Here is a 26,424-nt window from a genome sequence, read left to right as displayed (position 1 = left end):
ACCCTAAGCGTTTTGCTTTCCTGTATTACCACCGAATACGTAAATGCCGCAAACACTTAACTGGGGGAACCCTTTGGATTCTACTTTAGCTTTGCTTAAAGTCCCAGACAGTGGTGTCCAAAGTTCTTAGGCATACTCTTTTGTTTTGTATCACGACTTTAACTGCTCAGTCTCAAGCTTTTTACTTGACACCTTCACACCACAAGCATTTAGTTAGGGATAGCAGTTCATTTGAACTTTTTAGGCCGATTTTGACCCTCCTAACTATTGATGCTCAAAGCCTTGGATCCTTGCTCTTTGATTTTTCTTTTGAGCTTTTTTCTATTTCTTTTTATTTTTTCTTTTTCTTTTTGCTACTTTTTCTTGCTTCAAGAACCAATATTTTGGATTTTTCGGAGCACCAATAATACTTCTCTAAATTCATCATTCTTTCAAAAGCCAATATACTTAACTCCACTATCAAATATGTACTGTTTAATTCATACATTCAGAAAGTAAATGCAAAGCCACCACATCAAAATAGTTGGACTAATCTTAAGATATAACTTAAAATTTTTGTATCTCAGTATTTTTTTTTCAAATAAATTTCTCTTTTAAGCATGGTGATGGATACATAGGATAATTTATAGCCAAGAGACAATGTAAGAAAAGAACAAAATACTCAAGATGGTCATGCACTAGAAATAGAAGACAGACAATAAGATAAAGAAACAATGGAAAACATAAATTAACATAAGCAAGGGAGTAATGGAACATGGCCACCTTAGTGTCAGCGGCTACTGCTTCCTCTAGAGAATCCAATGGAACATTTGAGCTCCACTATGTCTCGCCCCTACCTCAGTTGCTCCTCCCTCATTGTTCTTTGTTCTTCTCTTATCTCATGGAGGATGGTGGCGTGCTCAGTGTGCTCCACTCTTAGCTGCTCCACATTTGAGCTCAGCTCCCCTATTGAGGTATTCAGTTGATCACAATAGTCACGAGGAGGAAAGTACATCTCTGGTGGAGGCAGCTGCATAGGCTCTTGTTGGGATCCTTGTGCCGGTTCTCTAACATGCTCCATCCTTCTTTTTGTGATGGACTTGTCTTCCTCAATGGGAGTGTCTCCTTCAATGACAATTCCAGCTGAATTGTACAGATGACATATGAGGTGAGGGAATGCTAGCCTTGCTCGGGTGGAAGGCTTTTCAGCCACCTTGTACAATTCTTGAGGTATCACCTCATGTATTTCCACTTTATTTCCAAGCATAATGCAATGAATCATTATTGCTCGGTCTATGGTAACCTCTGATCGGTTACTTGTGGGGATGATGGAGTGTTGGATGAACTCCAACCATCCTCTAGCTATAGGCTTGCTGATAAACCCCAATTTTGTGGTTTCTCTTGTGCTTAATTTGGTGGATTTTATCAACTTTTCTCACATTTATTCAATGAAATAGCATGATTTTGTAATTCTCCCTAAATTTGTGCTTAAGTGTGAAAACATGCTTTTTAGGCCTTTAAATCACTAATTTTAATTCACTTTAATTCCATTCGATGCCTTAATATGTTTGTTGAGTGATTTCAGATTCATAAGGCAAGTATTGGATGGAAGAAATGGAGAGAAAAGCATGCAAAGTGGAGAATTCATGAAGAAATATACATTTGAAAAATTAAGGGCCACACGCACACGTCATCAACGCGTACGCATGAGAAGAAAATCTTCATAGCCACGTGCACACGTCACTAACGTGTATGCGTGGGAAGGAATTTCGGCCAGCGATGCGCACGCATGGTCCATGCGCACGCATGACGAGCGGCACGTGACTCGCTTAAAGTGAATTCACTGTGGGCGATTTCTGAGCTTCCCAGGTCCAAATACAACTCGTTTCTGAGGGTATTTCATGCAGAATTCAAGCTTGGACAAAGGGGGGAGCAATTAGTTTTAGGTTAGCATCATGTAGGTTAGTTTTCTAGAGAGAGAAGCTCCCTTTTCTCTCTAGAATTAGGGTTTTAGGTTAATTGCATCTTAGATCTAGGCTTAATTTCTTGTTTTCATCTTGTTTCTTTTACATTTTCATGCTCTAATAGCTTAATTCCCTAGTTTCTTCTTGTTAATTTCTCTTTTATGCCCTTTTTATGTTTATGAACACCCTTGTTAGATTTTGATTTCCTTTAATGAAATTTATGTTTTATGTTCTTTTATTGCTTAATTGAGTTGTTATTGTTAATTTCTTGCATTAGGTAGTTGTAGATTTAATTTTTCTTGCAATTTATTATACTTTCCTTTTATGCCTTCCAAGTGTTTGATAAAATGCTTGGTTGGATGTTAGAGTAGATTTTTTAGCATTCTTGGCTTGGAAAGAGAAATTAGGCAATCTTGAGTCATTAATACCCAACTTATGTTGTTGATCTAGAGTTGTTAGTTAATATTGTTTCCATTGACTCTAATCTCTTGATAATTCAATTAGTAAGTTGATTAGGACTTTTCGATTGAGATTAACCAGTCTTATTTGACTTTCTCTCGTGTGAAGATAACATTGTACTTTCTTCCATTGTTGGAGTTGACAAAATAGGATTAACTCTCATTAATTATTGTATGATAATTAATGACTAGGATAGAAATCCTATATTCTCAATCCTTGCCATGAATGTCTCTCTTTATTACTTGTTTTCTTTAGTTGTTGCTTTATTTTCTTGCCATTTATTTTCTTACCCCTTTCTACTAACCCAACCCCTTGGATACCATAACCAATAATATGCATACCTCATTGCAATTCCTTGAGATGATGACCCAGGACTAATACTCTCGGTTATTTTTATTGGGTTAAACTTGTGACAACCAAAACTCTAAACTTTGATTGAGGATTGTTTGTTGGTTTAGAACTATACTTGCAACGAGATTTCATTGAGAAATTCTTTTCCAACAATGTTCTGTCTATCAAGTTTTTGGTGCCGTTGCCAGGGAATTGCAATGTGTGCTTGTTATTGGTTATTGTATATATGTGAATATTGTGAATATGTTTGCCTTTTGTTTCTTTGTTAGTTTTTGCTAGTTTTAGGATTTGGCTTTCTTCGTTTCTTGTTAGTTTTTGTTTTCATTTTCTCTTGCTACCATGAATTCTCACCCCTTTGGCTATAAGTTTGGTTCAAATTATGTGGTAGGAAATGAGAACTACAATGACAACGTGCATTAAGGATGGAACAATCAAAGATGGAAGGAGCCTCAAGAAATTGATCAACCTTCTTGGCAACAACCTCCTCTAGTTTCTTATGGGTACAATCCAACTCCTAATGCATACCAATCTAATGTATGTTGCGACCCTCATTGTGATTGTCAACCACAACCACCACATACATATGACCCCTTCCCTCAACATAGCCCTCAATAACCATACTCACAGGCCCTCTACCACTAAATACCTCCATATGACCCTAATTCTTATCCACCATACGAACCACCTTTTGAGCCATATGAACCATACATAGAACCACCACCATTCCAACACAATTACAACCAAGAACGACCTCAATATACACCATCTCCATACCCTTACCAAGATGAACCACCTTCCAATTATGAACCCTTTCCCACAAACAATGAACTCTCTCTTCCACCCACATATTCATTGGATCAATCTCTCCAACCCCTAATGCAAGAACAATAAGAACTTCTAATTTATTGCCAAAAGCAAAGGGAAGTCATGGCTAACTTAACCAAAGTAGTGAGCCAATTGGTATTATTGTGCTCAACTATCCAAGATACCTTTATTGCTAAATGTGGATGATTAGTTGAGGAGAAAAATGAGAAGGAGAATTTGGAGCTTCAAGATGGAGAAGAGAAGTTGAAACAAGAAGTGCAACAAAGGGAGGAAGTTGAGACAATTGAGCCGGAAGGAATGGTTGAAGATTTAGGAGATGTTGAAAGTCCATGGGAATGTAGACTTATAGAACCCTCTTCCAAGAAGCTTGATTTTGATGTTGAGGAGGGTGTACAACCTCTAAAGCATATCATGATTGAAGACTTTGAAGAGGTTGATCAAGAGATGGATTCAATCATTGATGAATTCCTATCTAAAATTGAATCTTCTCCCATTGGGCTTGACATAGAGATTGAAGAAGAATATGCACAACCTCCCATGCCCTTGGTAAACAATGAAGAAGAAGTTGAATTGGAAGAAAGCTACCAAGAGAAAGATGTTAAAATTGAAGAAGCTTGCAAGTAGGTTGAAGTTGTCAAGGAAGAATACAAGGGAGTAGAGCTTGCAAGGACATTGGAGATACCTCTCCCCAAGCCATCACCATCCATCCTTTTATTCAAGTGGGTAAACCTCTCATCTCTAAGCTTTATTATCCCACTTGAATATGGTTTGCTTGAGACGGATGGTCAACTTAGAGCTCTTTGTGGTTTTAAGAGCAAAAGGGAGATGGTTAGTGGTTGGAAGCATCACTCTAGGTTTATCATGGTTGGAAGCTTAAGGTTTAGGAGCAATGGTTGGTGTAGAATCAATTTGCATGGGTCTAGAAGGATGTTTGGGTGCTCAACTGAGAATTCCAAGGCTAAACCACCTGGAGGAAATTACTGTGATCAACTTGAAGATGGGTGTCAAAACAAAGTGTGGGATCCTAGATTACAAGAAGAGGATTGATTTTGGAAGCTCATGGTTTGTGAAGAACTCCATCAAAGCTTGAAGCTATTAATTTTGAATGATGGAGCCTATTGGAGATTCAAGCATTGGAGGATGTTCAATGATGGATTCAAGCACAAGCCACCTTCATGAAGAACTCCCCATAAATCCAACTTAAGGACAATAAACAAAAGTGCTAGGTAGGAGACACCCCATCATGGCAAACTCTTTTCATTTTTCTCTTTTGTATATATTGGTAAATTAGTTTAATTTCATGTTTAATATAGTTTGTTGAGTTTATTTGGGAGTCTAGTATGTTAAATAACGTTTTATGGTGTTTTGGTAGCTGTTTGGAGGTTTGGAATGCTTGGTTTGGTACAAGAGCTTGGAAAAATTTTGAAAAACAGAGCACCATGCCACGCGTATGCGTTACCCACGCGTACGTGTGACTCCAAGTTTTTCGACCACCCACGCGTACGCCTCGCCCATGCGTACGCGTGACATCCAAATTTTTATGCTCCCATACAAATTCCAGAGAGTTGCGCACGTTTTAGGCTGGAATTATGCCTCTAGCACAAAATCCACCCACGCGTACGCGTCACCCCACGCGTACGCGTCACTTATCTCTTTATGCGCCCACGCGTACGCGTCGCACCCTATTTATGCAAATCACCCTTATGCGTGACATGACGCGTACGTTGCCCTTGCCCTATTTCACCACTCTTCTTTTCTTCACCTCTTTCCATTACTTTCCTTCTTCCATCTTCTCTTCTCTTTTTTTCCTTCTTCAACCACCATCCGACACTACCAATCACCATCTATCACCAACTTCCTTAGTTAGTTAGTTATTTAGTTAGTTTAATTTTTGTTTAATTTTTGTTTTCATGATAAGTGTTGGATTATTAATTTTGTTTGCTGTTTATTACTGCCTATTATTAACTTGATGCTATTGTAGCATAGTTGTTGTTAATTTTCATTGTTGGATTTCTTAATTGAGGTTATAAGTGTTACTTGGTTTTGAGTTCTTAATGCTTAACCTTTTTGAACACCAAGTACATGTGACATTACCTTCAAACTCTCTACTAGGGGTGTTCGCGGTGCAGTTTGGTTCGATTTTGTAAAGAAAAGTCATCCGATCCAATCATTTAATTAAACTGCGATTCGGTTTGGTTCGGTTTTTTACCGAGACCATCCAAAACAAACTATACCAATTAAAATCAGTTTGGTTTGGTTCGGTTTGTTCGGTTTTTTTAATCCATTCAAACAAAAACCTACCGTACTATTTCACAAGGTCATAATATTGAAATCATAGAACACATACATAATAATTGACAAAAGTCTTGATCTAATGAAGTTGAACAACAAAAATAATTACAATACGATAATTAAAGTAATTAAAAGTTTAATAGTCAACACAACAAAAGATACAAATACATTTTTGGCAAAAGATAGCCACGTTTTTGTGTTTTCTCTAGCAAAACAGCGAAACTTCTTTAAGCAAATCAACCTAAAATCAAAAAGCAGTTACATAATAATAACAATAATACTTGAAAAATCAGAATCATTGAAAAACAAAATTGTAAATACAAAATTATTCAAAAAAAATAGAATTGTAAATACTTCTATATGTTGTACATGAATCGGGTGATTTAAAACTCTGTCTTTCAAAAAAATATTATAAAAAATATGAATACTACAGCAACATGGTTGATTATATGGACTCTGGAGTATATGTGGATTATGTTTTACAGCTCAATCATTATTATCTCTATGAACTGAATTCAGCAAAGAGTAGAGAACCATGATCAGATAATAATAGCCAAGAAAATTTGAATAAATTATTAGAAATAGGTCAAAATTATAACAATCCCAAAATTAAAACAACATAAACTAGAACACCAAACCACAAATTCAAATTAGATAATTAAAACAAGAACACTCAGAACAATTTTTCCAAAAAAAAATTATCTAACAGCCACAAATTTTCAAATTAGAGAACTACATATTATCAAAGCTACAAGAACAAATTAGAAAGAACATAACCAAAAATCCTAATTTAAAAATCATAATAGCAAAATAAAAATACAACCAAATATTAGAACAAAACTGAGAACAAATAATCGTATCCAAAAAAAATAGAACAAATAATTTACTTGAGAGGCATCCCTATTCTAGATGCAGAGGAATGCTACTGCACCGACTGCAGCACGGTGGACGATGGACGACATCTTCGAAGTATGACTGATGGGCGACGAGCAACAGACGACGGCGGTTTTACCTGCGATAGAAGGAAAGGGAGAGGTTGCGACTTCGAGGGAGGGAAAGGGAGAAGCTGTGACTGCAAGGAGAGAAACGACAACTGTGAACTGCGAAAGGAGGAAAGGAGGGAGAGGGGACTGTGCCGTGGTGTAGTCTGGATCGCCACTGCTGGGAGAGGCTGGGAGGGATGGGTTCAGTGCTCAAACTGGGAGAGGTTGGGAGAGGTGGGTTCAGCGCTCAGCTGGGAGGGGATGGGAGGGCTGGGTTTGGCTGTGTGCTAGGAGGGGTTCCTTTGAGTTTGAACGCGTTAGGTTAGGCTGTTAGGGTTAGGGAAATCTGATTTGGGGGTGGGCCGGTAGGGTAACGGAATTGGGCTAATGGGATAATGGGGTAATGGAATAATGGGTTTTTTAGGTGACCGGTTCGGTTCGGTTTGGTTAAGGTTTTCAGTGTCAGAACCGAAAACCGAACCGAACCGCAGAAAAAATAGCAAAATATAATTTTTTCATTTTATTCAGTTTTTGGTTTATTCGATTTTCGATTTGTTTGGTTCGGTTCATCGGTTTTGTTCGGTCTGGATCGATTTTGAACACCCCTACTCTCTACATTTTTTGAATTGCATGTTTTGGCCACCATGCATTCGTTATCCATTGTTAGGCAATTATGTATTATCAATGCATTTTTTGTTAGGTGATGCTTGTTTATGATTGACCCTTATTCACATCACCTATTTCATGCATTGAGATTTTGGAATTGTGAAATTGGATCGAAAGCTTACCTAGTGACATATTTTTGAGCTTTTCAAGCTTTGTGGACCACGCTTGCAATGCGATTGATTTTCATTTCTATCCTCTTTTCCCTAAGTTTCATAGCACCCATGTGTTCCACCTCTATGTCACTTAGGTGTTGCAAACAAACTTCAATATGTGTCATTGTTTGATGTGTGAGCTCTATATTTCATTTGGTTCATTAAGTTTCCTTACACATCAATCAATGTCCATTCATTATCCAATTTCACAATTGCTTGATTTTTGCTTGAATGCTTTTATGCTTCTTCGTTGCTTGGTTTGGTTGTCTTAACCTACAAGTTCTCTTTAAAGTATTTTAAGTACACTAGAATGAGTGAAGTGCGCCCTTCTTTTGTGTAATTGTGATATAGCTCTCTATGATAGTGTGTGTGTTCTAAATGACACCTAATTTAGAATTTACACACCTATTCTTCCTTAATGTCACACTAATTCACTCACTCAATTCTAGTGATTTTTTTCTCATTCCAACAATCTACGTTTCCTTGCTTTTGCATTTACTTCTCTTACTATCCTATTTTCTATTGCTCAGGATGATTTGTCATAAGTAGAAATGGAAGCGGGAGAAAAAGAACATGCAGCAACCGGTTGATCCACCAATTGAAGGTGGCAACTTGAAAAGTCGGCATACCCCCTCGCTCATCTTTGAATGCACCGAGGACGGTGCAAACTTTTAAGTGTGGGGAGGTCGTCCGACCGATCGGCCGCTTTTGGGTGACGAATTTCTAATCCCAACACTTTTGCATTTCATTTTTAGGTCTTTTAGGATGTTTAGTTGCGTTTTCTTCTTTTGCATATATATATATATATATATATATATATATATAAGCTTAGCCAAAATAATGAAATTTTCCAAGAAATTCATCTATAGGGCACTCCAATTGATTTGAAAAAAAAATTTTAGAACTTGCTTGAATTATACATTGTGGAACATGATTTTTGAGCTAAGAACACATAAGCATGTGAGTTTTGAGCCTAATTGTGTGGTTACGTCATATAACCACCTATTTTAATTCTTGTGTGTATTATTCTCTTTCTATGATTGCAATATTTGATTTGTTTGATTCTTTATGTCCATTATTTTATGTATGAATGCACTTATATGATTGAGCCCATTGTTTCAAATAGCTCACTTACCCAAATAGCCTACCTTTTATCTTCCATTGTTAGCCAACTTTGAGCCTATGCTAAAACCATTTGTTCTTAATTTTAGCACATTACAAGTCTTAAAGCGAAAAATAATAAAGTCCCTTGTTTGGATCTTTGATTAGCTTAGGCTATTGAGAGTGTTTATCATTTAATTTTGGGAGAGAGTTGGGAACATTGGATAGAGATAAAAGTGTGTTTTTGTATTTTTGTGAAAATTTTAGGAATTGGGTACATACTCATGTATTAATCATGTTTAAACTATGTGCATTGGTACCTTTGTATATAATTCATCAAAGGAGAAAGAGAAAAACAAAAGAAAAAAATGTAGAAAAATAAAAAGAAAAAAATAGAAAAAGAAAGAAAAATAAAAGCAATAAAAAGGGGACAAAATGCCCCAAAGTGAAGTTCGATAATAATCAATGCATATGAGTTGTGATCAAAAAGAGAGTGCATGAGTATGTGAAAAGGTGAAGAATGGATAGTTAGGTTTTCTTTAAATAGTATAGGTTGTTATATAGGTTAGGTGGGAAGCTTAGGTTAATCAAAGATTCAAATTTCAAGCTCACTTAACCATATACAATCCTACCTTGACCCTAGCCCCATTACAACCTTGTGGAAAGACCTCATGATATTTGTATGCATGAATTAAATAATTGTTGATTGTTAGATGAAAAAAAATCTTAGAAAGCATGATTAGAAGAGAATTGAGTGAATCAACCCTATACACTTGAGCGACTAGAGCGGATACACATCCGTTGAGGGTTCGATTACTTAATTACACGTTTCCTCCCATGATCATCTCTTTTCTTGCAAGTTTGTACATTCTTTTTAATAACTCAATTCAATTGTGGGTTTGATTTGATTGCTATTACTTTAGCCATTATGCTTATATATGTATTCTTGAGATTTGATTTATTTTGACTAAGTGGTTGCATCCATTTAGATAGTTGCATTTAGATAGGTTGCATTTAGGTAGTTTGCATTGAATAAATGTTGATACCCTTTGTTTCTTTCTTGAGTTTAGCATGAGGACATGCTTAGTTTAAGTGTGGGGAGGTTTGATAAACCCTAATTTTGTGGTTTATCTCGTGCTTAATTTGGTGGATTTTATCAGCTTTTCTCACATTTATTCAATGAAATAGTATGATTTTGTAATTCTCCCTAAATGTGTGCTTAAGTGTGAAAACATGGTTTTTAGGCCTTTAAATCACTAATTTTAATTCACTTTAATTCCATTCGATGCCTTGATATGTTTGTTGAGTGATTTCAAATTCATAAGGCAAGTATTGGATGGAAGAAGTGGAGAGAAAAGCATGAAAAGTGGAGAATTCATGAAGAAATGAGCATTTGGCATATTAAGGGCCATGCGCATGCATCATTCACGTGTACGCGTGAGAAGAAGATCTTCATGGCCACGCGCACGCATCACTCACGCATACGCGTGGAAGGAATTTTAGCTAGCGACGCGGACGCGTCGTCCATGCACACGCGTGACGAGCGGCACGTGACTCGCTTAAAGCGAATTCGCTGGGGGCAATTTCTGAGCTTCCCAGGCCCAAATCCAACTCATTTCTGAGGGTATTTCATGCAGAATTCAAGCTTGGACAAAGAGGGGAGCAATTAGTTTTAGCATAGGATCATGTAGGTTAGTTTTCTAGAGAGAGAAGCTCCCTCTTCTCTCTAGAATTAGGATTCTTAGGTTAATTGCATCTTAGATCTAGGGTTTAATTCTTGTTTCCATCTACTTTTTCTTTATAATTTCTTGTTCCTAAATTTTTTTTCTTCTTAGTTCTCTTGTTAATTTTCCTTTTATGTCATTTTTATATTGATGAACTCTTTGTTGGATTTGGGTTTTTTTTAATGCAATTTGATGTTTCTATGTTTATTGTTGCTTGATTGAGTTGTTGTTATTGTTTCCTTGCAATTGGGTAGGTGTAGACTTTAGATTTCTTGCAATTTAACATGCTTTCCTTTTATGCCTTCCAAGTGTTTGACAAAATGCTTGGTTGGATGTTAGAGTAGATTTTTTAGCATTCTTGGCTTGGAAAGAGAAATTGGGCAATTTTGAGTCATTAATACCCAATTTAGATTGGTGATCTAGAGTTGTTAGTTAATATTATTTTCATTGACCCTAATCTCTTGCTAATTCAATTAGTGAGTTGATTAGGACTTTTGGATTGAGATTAACTAGTCCTATTTGACTTTCTCTCATATGAAGATAAAATTGTACTTTCTTCCATTGTTAGAGTTGAATAAATAAGATAAACTCTTGTTAATTATTGAATGACTAGGATAGAAAGCCTACATTCTCAATTCTTGCCATGAATGCCTCTTTTTAGTAGTTGTTATCTTTAATTGCTTGGTTTATTTTCTTGCCTCTTTTTACCAACCCAACCCCTTTGATACCATAACCAATAATGTGCATACCTTACTGCAATTCCATTGAGAGACAATCCAAGGTTTAAATACTTCGGTTACTTTTTATTAGGTTGGACTTGTGATAACCAAGATATTAAAATTTGATTTGAGCATTACTTATCAGTTTGGAACTATACTTGCAACGAAGTTTTTCCAGCACCAAACTTAAGAGCCTTGCTTGTCCTTGAGCAAAATAACAAAAGAAAAAGAGAGGAGTAGAAGAAGAAGAATGTAGATGGAGAAAAAGAGAGGGGGAGCTTCGGCCTTGTGGGGGAATAAGGAGCAAGGGTGTTGTGTAGAATGTAAAGTGAGAGAGATGAGAGGGTTGTGTATGTGTGTATATGGGAAGGGGTGAATGAGAGGGTATTTATAGAGTAGGGAAGGGGTTGGGTTCGGTTGTGAGGGAGGGAAGAATAGGTGGGAAGGGATTGAATTTGACGTGGGTGGGGTTGGTGGGAGTTATGATGGGATTTATGAGGGTGTTGGGAAAAGTAAGTGTTGAGGAGAGGGAAAGTAGGGTGTGGGTTTCAAGGTTTAGAAAGGGTAGGAGATAGAGTGTAGGTTAGGTAGGGAAGGTGGGGTAGGTGTAAATTCAGTGGGACCCGCAGCGAAAAAGCTTTTCCAACTCGAGCTGCCTGTCCCCTTTAGGGCATTAAACGCCTAGCCTTGCTCCTTGGCTGGCGTTCAACGCCAGGCTTTGCTCCTAGATGGGCGTTGGACCCCCAGGGTACTCCCTGGCTGGAGTTCAACACCAATGCTTGCCCCCCTTAAGGGCCTTGAACGCCTAGCCTTGCTCCCTGGCTAGCGTTCAACGCCAAGCTTATGTACCTTAGGGGCTTTGAATACCCCATCTTTCTCCTTGTCTGGCATTCAACGCTAACAAGGGGTTCTCTCCAGGGTATTCTGTTTCCAACACTGAATGTCTCTGTTTATATTCTAAGTTCTGCACATGATCACAAACATTAAAAAGTAAAGGAAAACTATGGAAATAAACTAATAATATATGAAAAGAGATAAAAACAATAGTACTCTACTCATGGTTGGGTTGCCTCCCAACAAGCACTTCTTTACCGCCACTAGCTTGACGGACAGCTCCTTTACGGAGGTGAATAGGGGCTCAGATCTTCGCCCCTTACAATGAACTTCCTTCCTATGCTCTCATGGATAAGCTCCACATGTTCTAGAGACAGGACTAAAGGTGCGAAAATCCACTCCTGGGCCCACTTTGATGAGTGTTTTGGGCTGAGCTTGGTGTCTGGTTTGAGGAATGGGCATTGATCGCCCATTAAGGGGTTAATTGCATGTTGCCTTGCTCCCTTTGGGGCGTTGAACGCCTGGTTTGGGTGTTCAACGCTGGGCTTCCTCCCTTTGGGGCATTGAATGCCAGAAATGGGTGATTTGGGCGTTCAACGCCCAATATGGGCAGTCTCCTTCAAAGAAAAGTATAGACCATTATATATTGCTGTAAAGCCCTAGAAGTTAGCTTTCCAATGCCCTTAAGAGCATGTCATTAATTCTCGTTTGAATGCATGGAGGTCAGGATCTAACAACATCTACACTCTGAATCAGACTTTGCCAAAACTTGCCAATTTGAGTCAGAAATTATCTGAAATCATAACAAAAACACAACAACTCAAAGTAGAATCCAAAAAGTTATTTTTGCATTAAAACCTATTAAAATTAACTAAAACTCAATGAAACATAACTGAAACTAATAAAACAATGCCAAAAAGTATATAAAATATCCACTCATCAATCATGAAAAGTATTATTGTTCCCTAACTCAAAATTTTCAATAATTTACTTGATTATTTTTAATATATTTAATTACTAAATTTGTACTTGAAATATTCTAGCGCTGACAAAAACAACTTCAAAAGATGCGAACAACAAACTATCTCATAGATCTTTCCTGGAGTAAACTACCAACCCGACCTCTGTCAATTTCTCATAATGACAACATGACCCCTTAATGAGTGAGCATCTTATACCCCTTTTATAATTATTTTTATATTATTTTTTGTTAGATTTTATTTACTTTTACTTGATTTTAGTGCAAAAATCACCTTTGGATGCTACTTTGAGTTTTTCTTGTGTTTTTACGGTTTTAGGTGAAATTCGGAGCAGTTTGGAGAAGCCTAGAGCAAGAAAGGAAAATGCTGGCAGCACCCTCCCTGGGCACTGAACACCCACCTGGTGTTTGGCGCCAGCAGAGGGCGCAAGATCAAAAGCGCGCTTCCCTCTCCTGGCGTTTAACGCCCAGTCCTAAAGTTGGACGCCAGCAAGCAGCCCGTTTCACACCTCTTTAGGCCCCAAGTGGATTTAGCACTTATTAGTTTTATTTTATTTTCTCATTGTAATCTTCATTCACAAATAATATCTTTTAGTTTTAGCATTTATTATTAGGTTAGTATTTAAAGGAAAAGATCAAATTAGGTTTAGGATCTTCTTCCTTCGACACTTTTCCAGAACCCTGTTTTCTTTATAAGTTATGAGCAACTAAACCTCTTGGTTAAGGTTAGGAGCTCTATTTATTTCTATGGATTAGAACTATTATTCTTCTATTTTAATTAATGTTTGATTCAATTCTAAGGTGTTATTTTTGTTCTTAATCTTATGAAATGGGTGGAACGAAAGTATGACCATTTTCTACATGAGCTCTTGTGATTCTCGAGAGAGTTATCTCGCTTGAGCTACAGCTTGAAAACACTCCTCCTAAATTGATAATTACATGAACTAATTGGGATATGTGACATATAATCCTGTTAGCTTTGGGTAATTAGGGTTTTTGTGGTGTTAAACTAGTTTTTTGAACTTAACCCTCTAATCAGAATTGAGTGACCATGAGAGTAGCGTTTGATGAAGGTTAGGGGAGATTAAATCACTAAGAGATTAGGATTTAATCACTTATGGTTTGCTATAGAATGAATCACTCATTGTTAAAATATGTGGTAAGACGTTTTAATCCGGAAAGATAAACATCTCCGAGACTTTAACTATTTTCTTATCATTGTTTTACACCAAGCCTTTTTTTAATTTTCTTTATTATCTTGTTTTATGCGTTTTCAACAACAACTCCCTTTACTATTTGCTTGACTAAGTCCAACAGGATAACCATTTCTTGCTCAGTCTAACAATCCTCTTGGGATCGACCCTCACTTACCTGGTATTACTTGGATGACCCGGTGCACTTGTCGGTTAAGTTGTGCGAGTTCTAGTTTCGCGTACCAAGTTTTTGGCGCCGTTGCTGGGGATTGTTCGTGATTGACAACTACCGGTTGTCTTGTTCCTTAGATTAGGTATTTTTATTAGTTTTTGTTTATTTTTTCTCTTTTTAATTTTTTATTTCTATCTTGTTTATTTTTCCTAATTTTCAATTTTTATCTTAATTATTTTTCTTTAATTACTTTCCTTTTAATTTTGAATTTTTCATATTTATTTATTTTTTCTTATTTTCAAATTTTCTTTGCCTCAGTTATTTTCTTTTAGTTTCTGATTTTAAGTTTGGTATTCCCTTAGTGTTTTATCTTTTCCTTTCGAAAATTCTTGAAATTTTTTTACTTATTCTAATTTATTTTGGAAAATCTTTTTAGGTTATTTTTTCATCTTTTCTTTCGAATTTTTTTTCGTTAATTGTTCACTTTATTTTATTTTATTTCTTTCTTTTAGGATATCTCATAGGGAGTGCCCTATACTTTGACATAGAGACTCCCTCTTTTTTCTTTGTTTCTTGTTGTTTATGAGCAGGAACAGGGATAAGGAACCCATTCTTGATTTTGATCCTGAGTCTGAGAGGACCTTAAGGTGGCGTTTGCAACAAACTAAAGCTTACAAATCCGGAGAGAATCTCACAGAAACCTTTGAGAAGGAAGTTGAAGAGACCACTATGGAAGCTAATGGAGGAAATCCGAATGCTGAAGAGCATGCAAGGAAGGTGCTTGGCTCATACACTGTACCCACTACTGACTTCTATGGGTGCAGTATATCTGTACCTGCCATTGGTGCCATTAATTTTGAGCTTAAGCGTCAACTGGTCACTCTGGTGCAACAGAACTGTTAGTTTTTTGGACTCCTGTAAGAGGACCCCAACAAATTCATATCTAACTTCCTGCAGATCTGTGACACTGTTAAGACGAATGGAGTGAACCTTGAGGTTTACAAGCTCATGCTCTTTCCTTTTGCTGTAAGAGACAGAGCAAAGCCATGGCTTGATTCTCAGCCCAAGGAGAGCCTGGACACATGAAAGATGGAGAGTGGATGTCTGACCATGTTTTGACCAAGTTCTTTCCATCCCAGATGCTGAGCAAGCTTAGAGTGGATGTCCAGACCTTCAGACAGAAAGATGGAGAGTCCCTCTATGAGGCGTGGGAGAGATACAAGCAGATGATCAAGAGATGCCCCTCAGAGATGGTTTCATACTGGACCAAGCTGCAGATCTTTTATCATGGCCAATATGTCATTGGATCACTCTGCAGGTGATTCTTTACACATCAATATGTCATTGTGAACACTTGGACCACTCAAAAGAGAGAAGTCATGGAGGTGGATACACTAGATGCCATTTTGGCTCAAAACAAGCTCATGTCCCAGTAGATAAGCATGATCTCAAAACACTTGACCGGGATGAAAGTTTCAACTATCAGCACTCAAGGGGACGTGTGTGATGTTGCTCAACCCACCATGGAGGAAGTGAATTACATGCAAATTTTGTCTAAAAATTGCAATAATGATTCCTATAAAAATTCTTTCAATTAGGGTTGGAGGAATCACCCTAACTTTGAATGGAAGGAGCAACAGATGCTTCAACAAGGGTTCAACAATAACCAGGGTGGAACCAATCAAAATAGGTTCAACAACAGACAGTTCCAACTCTCTCAGCAGCAGATGGAGACGTCCAAACATAGCCTCTCTGACTTAGCCATAATAGTCTATGACCTTTCCAAGACCACTCATAGCTTTATGCAAGAGACTCGATCCTCAATTCAGAACTTGGAAATACAAGTGGGTCAGTTGAGCAGCAGGATACTTGAGAGACATCCCAACACTCTTCCAAGTAACACAGATGTAAATCCAAGGGAGGAGTGCAAAGCGCTCGCCATGAGCAAGGAGGCCGTGCCTAAGGAGGAAAATGTTGCTGAGAATTTGAAAGAGAAAAAGGCTCAAGAGGAACTTGGCAGTGCACTTGTACAAGCCCCAATAGTGATAGAAGAGCCTGACGTACAACACCTACAGAACGTTGATGCACAGAAAACTTGTCTCACAACAAATTTCCTTCGGCAAGTGTACCGAATTTGTCGTCAAGTAAAAATTCACAATAGAGTGAGGTCGAATCCCACAAGGATTTATTGATCAAGCAACTTTAATTAGAGGACTGTTCTAGTTAAGCGAATCCAGAATTTAAGTCGAGAATTGCAGAAAATAAAATGGCGGGAAGGTAATTGACAGGAAAATAAATGCTAGAATTATAGATCTGAAAGTAAATGATTGAAGGTAAATTGCAGAATTGTAAATGGGAATGGGAAAATTGCTCATTAAAGTAAATAACAGAAATTAAAGAGAATGGGTAAGATCAGAAATGGGGAGTTCATTGGGCTTAGGAGATGTTGCATTCTCCGGATCAATTTCATTTTCATCTCTTCCTCAATCAATGCACTCATTGATCTCCTTGGCAATCTTAAGTGATTGAATTACAATTTCTTGGTCAATTGCTCATGAGAAGAGATGAAGTATGGTCACTGATTATACCACATGCATTTCCCAAACCAAGTGTTGAGAGGATTATAGTCACATATCCATCCAAACCCAATTTGGTCCAGCATGAGAAAGCATTTCTAGCTTGATCTCTTCATTCCTCTTTCAAGGTTCAGAAGAGATCCAAGTATGAATAGCTTCTTTTTCAAGATAACTACTCAATTGGATGAAGATCGAAAGCTTTCAAGTAAAATCAAGAGAAAAGATAGATGAAGAATAATGAAAACTAGTATTGATCCATCAAATTACAACAGAGCTCCCTAACCCAATGACAGGGGTTTAGTTGTTCATAGCTCTGGTAAATGAAAACAAAGATGGAGAATACATGATGAAAACTTAGAAGTGCAGAGAAAGTAAATACAGAGAGTAGTTCCTATGCTAAGAGTCTCCCTATAATTTCCAACTCTCCAAAATATTTCAAAGCTACTCCTATATATACTACTCTTCTGTTCTTCTAGTTGATTCTTCAAGTCTTGGGCCTTTGGATCTTGAGTTTGAAGCAGTTCTCTTCTTCATTGGGCTTAGCTTTTACTTGCAGAGAGAAAGTATGAAGTGGGCAGGGGCTTTGGCTCAGGAAGTTAGTGGTGTTAACGTTCAGTGAAAATATAGGTTCGAGAACGTTAGTGACAATCACCTTTTTCACTAATGTTCCTCACCAAAGTTAAAAGCCACGTTAACCTCAACGTTAGTGGCACAAACGTTGCCACTAACGTTTCCACTATGTCCTTCGCACACGTTATTGGGACTCAACTTTCCCAATAACGTTGAGAAGCCTCCCCCTTCCCTACGTTAGATTCCACGTTAACTTAGTTAACGTGGCTCTTTTAACGTAGGCTTGCCATCCTTCGAGAACGTTAGTGACACTTACCATTGTCACTAACGTTCCAAATTGCCCCTATTTTCCACGTTAGAGTCCACGTTAACTAGGTTAACGTGGCTTCTAACGTGGCCTTGCTAGCCATCTCCAACGTTAGTGACAAAGTTGAGTGTCACTAACGTTGGCTCATCTTTCCCTTATCCACGTTAGCTTCCACGTTAACTAAGTTAACGTGGGAGTTAACGTGGCTCATGGTGGCATGTGTGGCTCCTTCCAACATTAGTGACAATGTTGGGTGTCACTAACGTTAGCGATCACCTTCTTTCTTCACGTTAGCTTCCACTTTAACTAGGTTAACGTGGGAGTCAACGTGGCTCATTGGGGGCTTGTGTTCTTCCAAACATAGTGACAATGGGTGTCACTAACGTTGTCGACCACTTTGTTCCTTCACATTAGCTTCCACGTTAACTAGGTTAACGTGGGAGTTAACGTGGCTTAATGTGCTTTGGCCAACGTTAGTGACAATGTTGAGTGTCACTAACGTTGGCTCCCCCCCCCCCTTTTCTTCTTAACGTTAGAGGCCACGTTAACTAAGTTAACGTAGACTCTAACGTGGCCACTCATGATCTTGGTCCAACGTTAGTGATAATGTTAAGTGTCACTAACGTTGGCTCCATTTCTTTACTTCCACGTTAGAGTTCACGTTAACTTAGTTAACGTGACTCTTGACGTGGGCAATGATGGCTTCGAGAGCGTTATTGGCAATCACTTTTCTCATTAACTTTGCAAGTTACTCCCATTCCATGTTAGTGTTAACATTAGTGTAACTAACGTAGCCACTAATGTGGTTCTTCTTTGCTTCCTTTGTCCTGAAATCAAGCAATAATGTGCAGCAAGGTTCTAGTCCAAGTCATGGGAAATGCAACATCCAATTTTGTCCTTAAATTCATGAAAAATCCTTATGAAATCATGTAAAGTGCACAATGTATGCTTGAATCAAGATGTAAGTGAATATCTACCCAAAACTAGCTTATTTCCTAAGGAAATGCATGAAACTACCCTAAAAACAGTAAAGAAAAGGTCAGTGAAACTGGCCAAAATGCCCTGGCATCACAACACCAAACTTAAAGCTTGCTTGTCCCTAAGCAAGTACTGGAACAAGAGAATGATGAATGGAATGCCAAGAGAAATGAGTCATTCTTGTGGAAGTCATGTCCCTGGTTTTATGGTGGTTTCATGCATAGCAACTTAGGTTCATTCCTGGCTTTCAGACCTTTATCATGTCCTAGAATACTCACCTGTTATTGCATCCCATGAGACTTTTATTCATTGATCCTTTTATTGTTATTTGAGGGCTTATTTTTGTTCTTAAGCTAAGTGCTCTGTAAGGGGGCAACTCTTTAAAATAAGCTTTCAGCCAACACTCCCGAACCAGTTGGTTCAAGGTGCTAGGTGTTGAAGCACCCCTAAGGACTTACTTGCTCAAGTCTCTCCCCCATACATACACACCACAGGCACATAGTTTATTTATTTTCTTTTCTTGAGACCTTGGTGTCCAACACCTCTTTGGGTTACTAAATGCTCTGTGGTGAGGGTTACTCTTGATAGTAGACTTTCAGCTGATAATCCCGGGTTAGTTAACCCAAGTTACCAAGTGATAAGGCACCCCTAAGAGCTTATTCATCCAAGTAGATCCCTCACACAGGAGCACCACAGACACATGCTTCAAGATTAAAACCATTGGTGCCTAGCCTTATTGCTTACTATTTTTCTTTTATTCCTCAACTTTGATTGTTCTTTCCCTTTTTCTTATTAGGATCTTCTTATTTATCTAATCTCATGGGGTGTGTCTCAAGCATAGTATTCATGACAGATAGTTGTCTTCCCACCTTATGGTTGAACCAACTTAGCTAACTTATGACCACACCACAAACTCATGGACTTACTCCCTAGTATGAACTCCACTCTGGTCTTTTGAAAACAATCATTCTCTTTTCATTTGATTCAAAAGGGACAAACATACAAGTAAGTAAAGAAATGATGCAGTGACATAGAGACTAGCACACAGAGACCTCTTCAACACACAAACTAAAAAAAACAGAATTTAAAAAGGTTTAAACTAATCATAGAAGCAAGTTCTATTTCATACAAGATCTTCCTTATTTAAAACTTAGAACAAGATGGACCAAAGAAAGAACTCCATCACCTTTTACTCTTGTGGATGTCCATGCTTTCCTCCTTATTTGTCTTCTTTGTGTCCTCTTGCATTCCCTCTCATCCGTGCCAATCTTGCTTGCTTCCAATCCTCAAGTGCCTTTCTTACTGATTTATGACTCTCTTCCACCCTTTGTCTTTCTTCTCGTGCTAATTCATCCCTCATTTCTTTATACCTTGTGATTCCTGGATGCAATATAGGCAGTTGTCCTACCAAGTAACCGAGCCTGGCTTGAGTATTTATATGATGCCCAGTCTCGCTCATGTAAACTCTTTCTGCGAATGCCCTTTGCTCGTCCAATAGTTCTGCCTGTTCTATTTGTCTTCGATGCATCTCATGTATATGTGCACCTTGATGTGCTTGGATGTTGATTAGCCTCTGGATGGATTCTTGTTGCTCATTTTGCCTTTGTTCCATCCTGTGAAATATTTTATTCCATTGTTGTCCTTGACTCAGTTGTTGATCCATCATTTGCTTTTGCCAATCCCCTTGTTGAGTCATCCATCTTGAGAGTCACTCCTCTTGCTGCCCCATCATCTGTAGTTGAAGTTCTCTCTGTGCTCCTTGGCTCTCCAAATATTGTTGAGATAGTCCACTAATGGCCTCTTGCAATTGATGCATATCCAAAGTGGTTGGTGCTTGCCCTTCTACGGCTTGTCCTTCTACTACTTGAGGGGCTGTCCTCTTCCTTTGCTTCCGTTGAGGTAGGGGGGATGCAGTTGCATGCATTCGTTGAACGGTTATTGGAATGCCCTCTTTTATCCACACGGGGTCCTCATCTTCAAACACCACCCCAGCTTTCTTGCACAGTCAGTAAATAGTGCTGGGGTAACCTAACGTTCCTCTTGAGTCGCTTTTCTCTGCCATTTTTCTAATGCCCTCTGCTATGAGTTCATGAACCTTGATTTCTCCTCCTTTTACTATACAGTGTACCAGTGTGGCTCTCTTGAGATTCACCTCCGAGTTGTTCGCTGCTGGGAGGATGGACCTCCTTACAATCTCGAACCATCCCTTTGCTTCCGGAGTAAGATTTGCTCTCTTGATGAACCTTGGTCTCCTATCTGCATATCTTTCCCAGTCAGCTCCTGGTACACAAATGTCTTGCACAATCTGATCATGATTAGGGTTGTTGTCCATCCTTGAATGATAACTCTCTTCTTCAAACGGTATGGGCCGCAGTTTTAATGCCTTCATGACACTCATGGGGCCAAAATCCATAATCTTTCCTCTCACAAAGCTTGTATATGACTCATCTGCCTTATCATAACAGACCGCATTTGCATAAAACTCTCTTATAAGATTTGCATTCACCTTAATGACTGGATCAGTGAGGAGCTCCCATCTTCTCTTTTCTACCTTCATTGTAATTTCGGGACACTCAGTTTTCCTGACTTGAAATCCTAGCTCATAAATGATTTTTTTATCAACCATCCACCCGTATTGCAATGCATGATGCAAGCTTCTGAATCTCTTTTCATCATACGGGTGTTGCTCCATAGGTTCCTTCCCCTTCCTTCTTTTAGAGCTTGAAGATGCCATGATTGAAGGTTAATGTATGGAGTTGGCAAGGGTGTGGAGAGTTTTGGTTGTTTAGGATTGAGTGCAATGAAGGTGGTGAGGGAGAATGTGTTTAAATGGTTAGGAAATGCTTTGCTCCGAAATGGATAGGTGTGAAGAGTGGATGTGGAGTGTGGAGCTAAGGTACGGATCAAGGATCACTTTTATAGAAAGGTTGTGAGTGAATGGAGGGTGTGGATTGATGGAGTGGTTGTTTGATGGACGGTTGGGGTTGCGCATGTAGAAAGGACAAGGATCATCACTTTATGATGGAGATTGCTCGGTCTTCAAGGGTCCCATTTTTTTTCAATGTTGCATGGCAACATTTTCCAATGACTTCCCTTTTTAGAACAAGTGTATAGTCCTTCCTTTTGTGGTGTCCGAACCTTCTTCCTTTAATTGTCCAATCTATCTCTTCCAATGCTCCTTTCCGTTCCCTGTAAAGATCAAACAAGAAAAGTAAGAAATATCATAAAAAAAATCAATTTAGATTTTTACGGCTAAAATAATAAAGAGAAGAAAAGATTAGATTGTTTATTCATGAACTCCAACTAACTAACTAACTGTGTATCCCTTTATGCATTTTGGTGGCACCATGGGGTGACACCAAACTTAGTTTTAAGCATTGTGATGAAAAGTTCTGTTCAAAGCTCCAAGACTAGAATGCTCTCTGTTGCATTCATGCTTTCTTGGTACGCTTTGAACACCAAACTTGTTCTTCACTATATACTGCAATATAAGGACTTCATCAAGTTTGGGTTGGAATTTATGAATATTGACTTATTCACTAGTAAAAGCTAATAAAACATGGGTTGCCTCCCATGAAGCGCTTCTTTAGCGTCACTAGCTTGACGTTTCTCCTTCATCAGGGTGGTTGATAATGCTTCAAGTCCTCCCCTCTTGCCTTGGACTTATATCCATTGGTTGTATCAATGATCTCTACATGTTCCAAGGAAAGAACTCTGTTGATAGTGAAGACCTTAGGTAACTGAGATGGTACAGTGGGGAGATTAGGGGGGATATCTGGGAAGTAAGCTGAAATCACTTTATCTCCTGGAGAGAGGCCTTCCGTAGGGATCTTCTTGTTCCTCCACCCCCTTGGTACCTTCTTCTTTGTCCCTTTTGATGCTTCCCTGCTCTTGGCGACTTCTTCTTTTAAGTGGATTTTGTTGTTGTCTTCACATGCCTTTGGTGGTTTAGGTTCCTCTAGCTTCTCCTTGAGCTGTGACGATTGCTGTTTGCCTTGTTCATCATTCAGTGGGGTTCTAAGATGTGTTAGTGGTGCCTCAGTGCTTGTTTCCTCTGTCAGCATCCCGTTATGATCATTGCTTGGTTCTTTGTTTTCTTGGTCAGTTTCTTGTGAGAGTTTGAAGACATTGAAGCTGAGTTGTTCATCATGGATCCTCAATATTAGCTCCCCTCGCTCCACGTCTATGAGTGCTCTGGCTATAGCTAGGAATGGTCTTCCCAATATGATTGGGTGAGTGTGACTCTCTTCCATGTCCAAGATGACAAAGTCTGTGGGAAGAAAGTATTTCCCCACCTTTAACAACACATTTTCCACCATCCCTCTTGCTTGTTTTTGAGTTTTGTCAGCCAGCCTGATGACTACATCCGTGGGCAATATCTCATTGATCTGCAGCCTCTTCACCAGGGATAGAGGCATTAAGTTGATGCTTGCTCCCAAATCGCAGAGTGCTCTATCAAACATTGTTTCTCCTATGGCACAGGGGACATGAAAACTCCCTGGATCTTTTCTTTTTGTAGGCAACTGCGTTTGAATGAGGGCACTGCATTCCTTGTTCATCACTATAGTTTGGCCTCCCTTGAGTGAGCTTTTCCTGGGAAGCAACTCCTTCATGTACTTGATGAATGCAGGCATTTATTGGATAGTCTTGATGAATGGTATGTTCACATGCAGAGATGCAAATAAGTCAAGAAATCTTGAGTATATTCTCCTTTCCACAGCTCCCTTGAGCAGTTGGGGAAAAGGTGCATAGAGTCTCAGCAACTCCTGTTTTGAGATTTCTGGTTCTTGGTAATCTTTTTCCACCTCCTCTATTGAGGTATCTTCAGGTTGTTCTGACAGCTTGCTTGGCTTGTCCTCAGCTCCTTGTCACTTATAGTGACCATCTTGCAATCTTCCCATCTTACCTTCTTTGTTTCACCTCTCGGATTCTTCTCTGTGTCACTTGAGAATCCATCTGTAGGTTTGGGAATTTGCTCAGAGAGATATCCTACTTGAGATTCCAACCTCTTGATTGTGTCTCCCTGGTTCTTGAAACTGGCTCGCACTTCCTCCTTGAAGACCTTGTTGTCTTGAATCTCCTTGCTTAGGCCTTCAAGTAGATTCCCAATCCTTGAGATTCTTTCATCAAATGATGACAGGTCAGGCTGAGTAGGGTTATTCTGGCCTTGATATGAATGTGGGGAGTTGTTGTTATGGGGGTGTTGATATAGTCTAGATGTGAAGTGTTGGGTGGCTGCATTGTTTGGATTTGGGCGTCTTTGATCAAGGCTTTGGTCTTGTTGATTTCCCCACCCAAAGTTTGGGTGATTCCTCCATCCGGGGTTGTAGGTCTTGGAGTATGGATCATGGTTTTGCCTAGGTGAATTCCCAATGTAGTTGGCTTGCTCTTGACTACCCTCTGTTTCTTCATTCACTCCTTCTTGGGTTGTTGATGAAGTGGATACTGCTGCTACTTGGTTCCTCTCCATCTTCTTGGTGAGGTCAGCCAGCTGCTGGGTAATGAGCTTGTTTTGGGCCAGCAGAGCATCTACATTGTTTAGCTCCATTACTCCTCTTGTGTTCCATCTTTTGGAAGCATAGAAGTAGTCGTTCTCTGCTACTGTTTCAATGACATCTATGGCTTCCTCAATAGTCTTCTTCTTGTTCAAAGATCATCCGAATGAATGGTCTACGGCCTTCTTTGACTCATAAGAGAGCCCTTCATAGAAAATGTGCAGCTACACCCATTCATTGAACATATCTGGTGGGTACCTCCTTGTTAGGTCTTTAAACCTCTCCCATGCTTCATATAGAGTCTCACCATCTTGTTGCCTGAAAGTTTAGACTTCATCTCTCAGCCTATTGATTCGTTGAGGAGGGTAAAATCTTGCTAAGAATTTGTTCACCACGTCTTCCCAAGTTGTCAAGCTTTCCCTTGGGAAAGATTCCAGCCACTTGGCTGCCTTATCCTTGAGTGAGAATGGAAATAAGAGCAGTCTATAGGCATCAGGATGAACACCATTAGATTTCACTGTGTCACATATTCTCAGGAAGGTGGTTAAATGTTGATTTGGGTCCTCTTGGACACTCCCTCCGAACGAACAGTTGTTCTGCACAAGGGTGATGAGCTGTGGCTTCAGTTCAAAATTGTTGGCATGGATGGTTTGCTTTTGAATGCTACTTCCACAGTTTCCTGGGTTTGGATTGATGTAAGAGCCTAAAACTCTTCTATCCTCCCCAGCATGATTTGCTCGACCTCCTCTGCCATGGTTGTGAGCCTCTTCTTCATGATGGTTTTCCATGTTTTCTTCCATGTTTGGTTCAAAGTATTCCTCAAAGTGTTCTTCCTCTTCTTCAGCACCAACTACACGTTTTTCTCTTGCCTCCCTCCTTAGTCTAAGGAAGGTTCTCTCAGGTTCAGAATCAAAGGAAGTTGAAGCTCCGCTTCTTCTCCCTGTCATACAACCAACAAGTACAAGCAAAGAGAATAGGTGCAGAAAGTATATCTGTCAGAATTATTGTTAGTGTGAGTGATGCAATATATCAAACAGTTAGTGGGTTAGTGAGATGAATAGTAAATAACAAAGAAAAAGTAAGGGGGAAGGGAAGAAGTTATCTAAAACAGAAAGTAAATGACTAAAATAGAAATTTAAATCAAACAAAAATAAAATGCTCAATCTAGTTATCCTCCAATCTAATCATTGTTGATGCACAATCAATACCCGGCAACGGCGCCATAAACATGATGCACGGAAAACTTGTCTTACAACAAATTTCCTTCGGCAAGTGTACCGAATTTGTCGTCAAGTAAAAACTCACAATAGAGTGAGGTCGAATCCCACAAGGATTGATTGATCAAGCAACTTTAATTAGAGGACTGTTCTAGTTGAGCGAATCCAGAATTTGAGTTGAGAATTGCAGAAAATAAAATGGCGGGAAGGTAATTGACAGGAAAATAAATGCTAGAATTATAGATCTGAAAGTAAATGACTGAAGGTAAATTGCAGAATTGTAAATGGGAATGGGGGAATTGCTCATTAAAGTAAATAACAGAAATTAAAGAGAATGGGTAAGATCAGAAATGGGGAGTTCATTGGGCTTAGGAGATGTTGCATTCTCTGGATCAATTTCATTTTCATCTCTTCCTCAATCAATGCACTCATTGATCTCCTTGGCAATCTTAAGTGATTGAATTACAATTTCTTGGTCAATTGCTCATGAGAAGAGATGAAGTATGGTCACTGATTATACCACATGCATTTCCCAAACCAAGTGTTGAGAGGATTATAGTCACATATCCATCCAAACCCAATTTGGTCCAGCATGAGAAAGCATTTCTAGCTTGATCTCTTCATTCCTCTTTCAAGGTTCAGAAGAGATCCAAGTATGAATAGCTTCTTTTTCAAGATAACTACTCAATTGGATGAAGATCGAAAGCTTTCAAGTAAAATCAAGAGAAAAGATAGATGAAGAATAATGAAAACTAGTATTGATCCATCAAATTACAACAGAGCTCCCTAACCCAATGACAGGGGTTTAGTTGTTCATAACTCTGGTAAATGAAAACAAAGATGGAGAATACATGATGAAAACTTAGAAGTGCAGAGAAAGTAAATACA

At 38.7% G+C, this 26,424-nt stretch overlaps 1 non-coding gene across 1 annotated transcript; it reads left to right on the top strand.

Annotated features, from left to right (window-relative positions):
- The first annotated feature begins 24,559 nt into the window (after positions 1 to 24,559).
- On the top strand, positions 24,560 to 24,666 carry LOC148577927 (small nucleolar RNA R71). Its single transcript, XR_015903048.1, has one exon. It is a non-coding gene; the product is annotated as a small nucleolar RNA R71 (small nucleolar RNA).
- The last annotated feature ends 1,758 nt before the right edge of the window (positions 24,667 to 26,424 follow it).

Source organism: Arachis ipaensis, chromosome B1 (assembly GCF_059453495.1).
Source record: "Arachis ipaensis isolate K30076 ecotype BB chromosome B1, ASM5945349v1, whole genome shotgun sequence".
In the NCBI taxonomy this organism is placed as follows: Eukaryota; Viridiplantae; Streptophyta; class Magnoliopsida; order Fabales; family Fabaceae; genus Arachis; species Arachis ipaensis.
The sequence above is the reverse complement of the archived record's forward strand: the minus strand, read 5'-3'. Positions and strand labels throughout refer to the sequence as shown.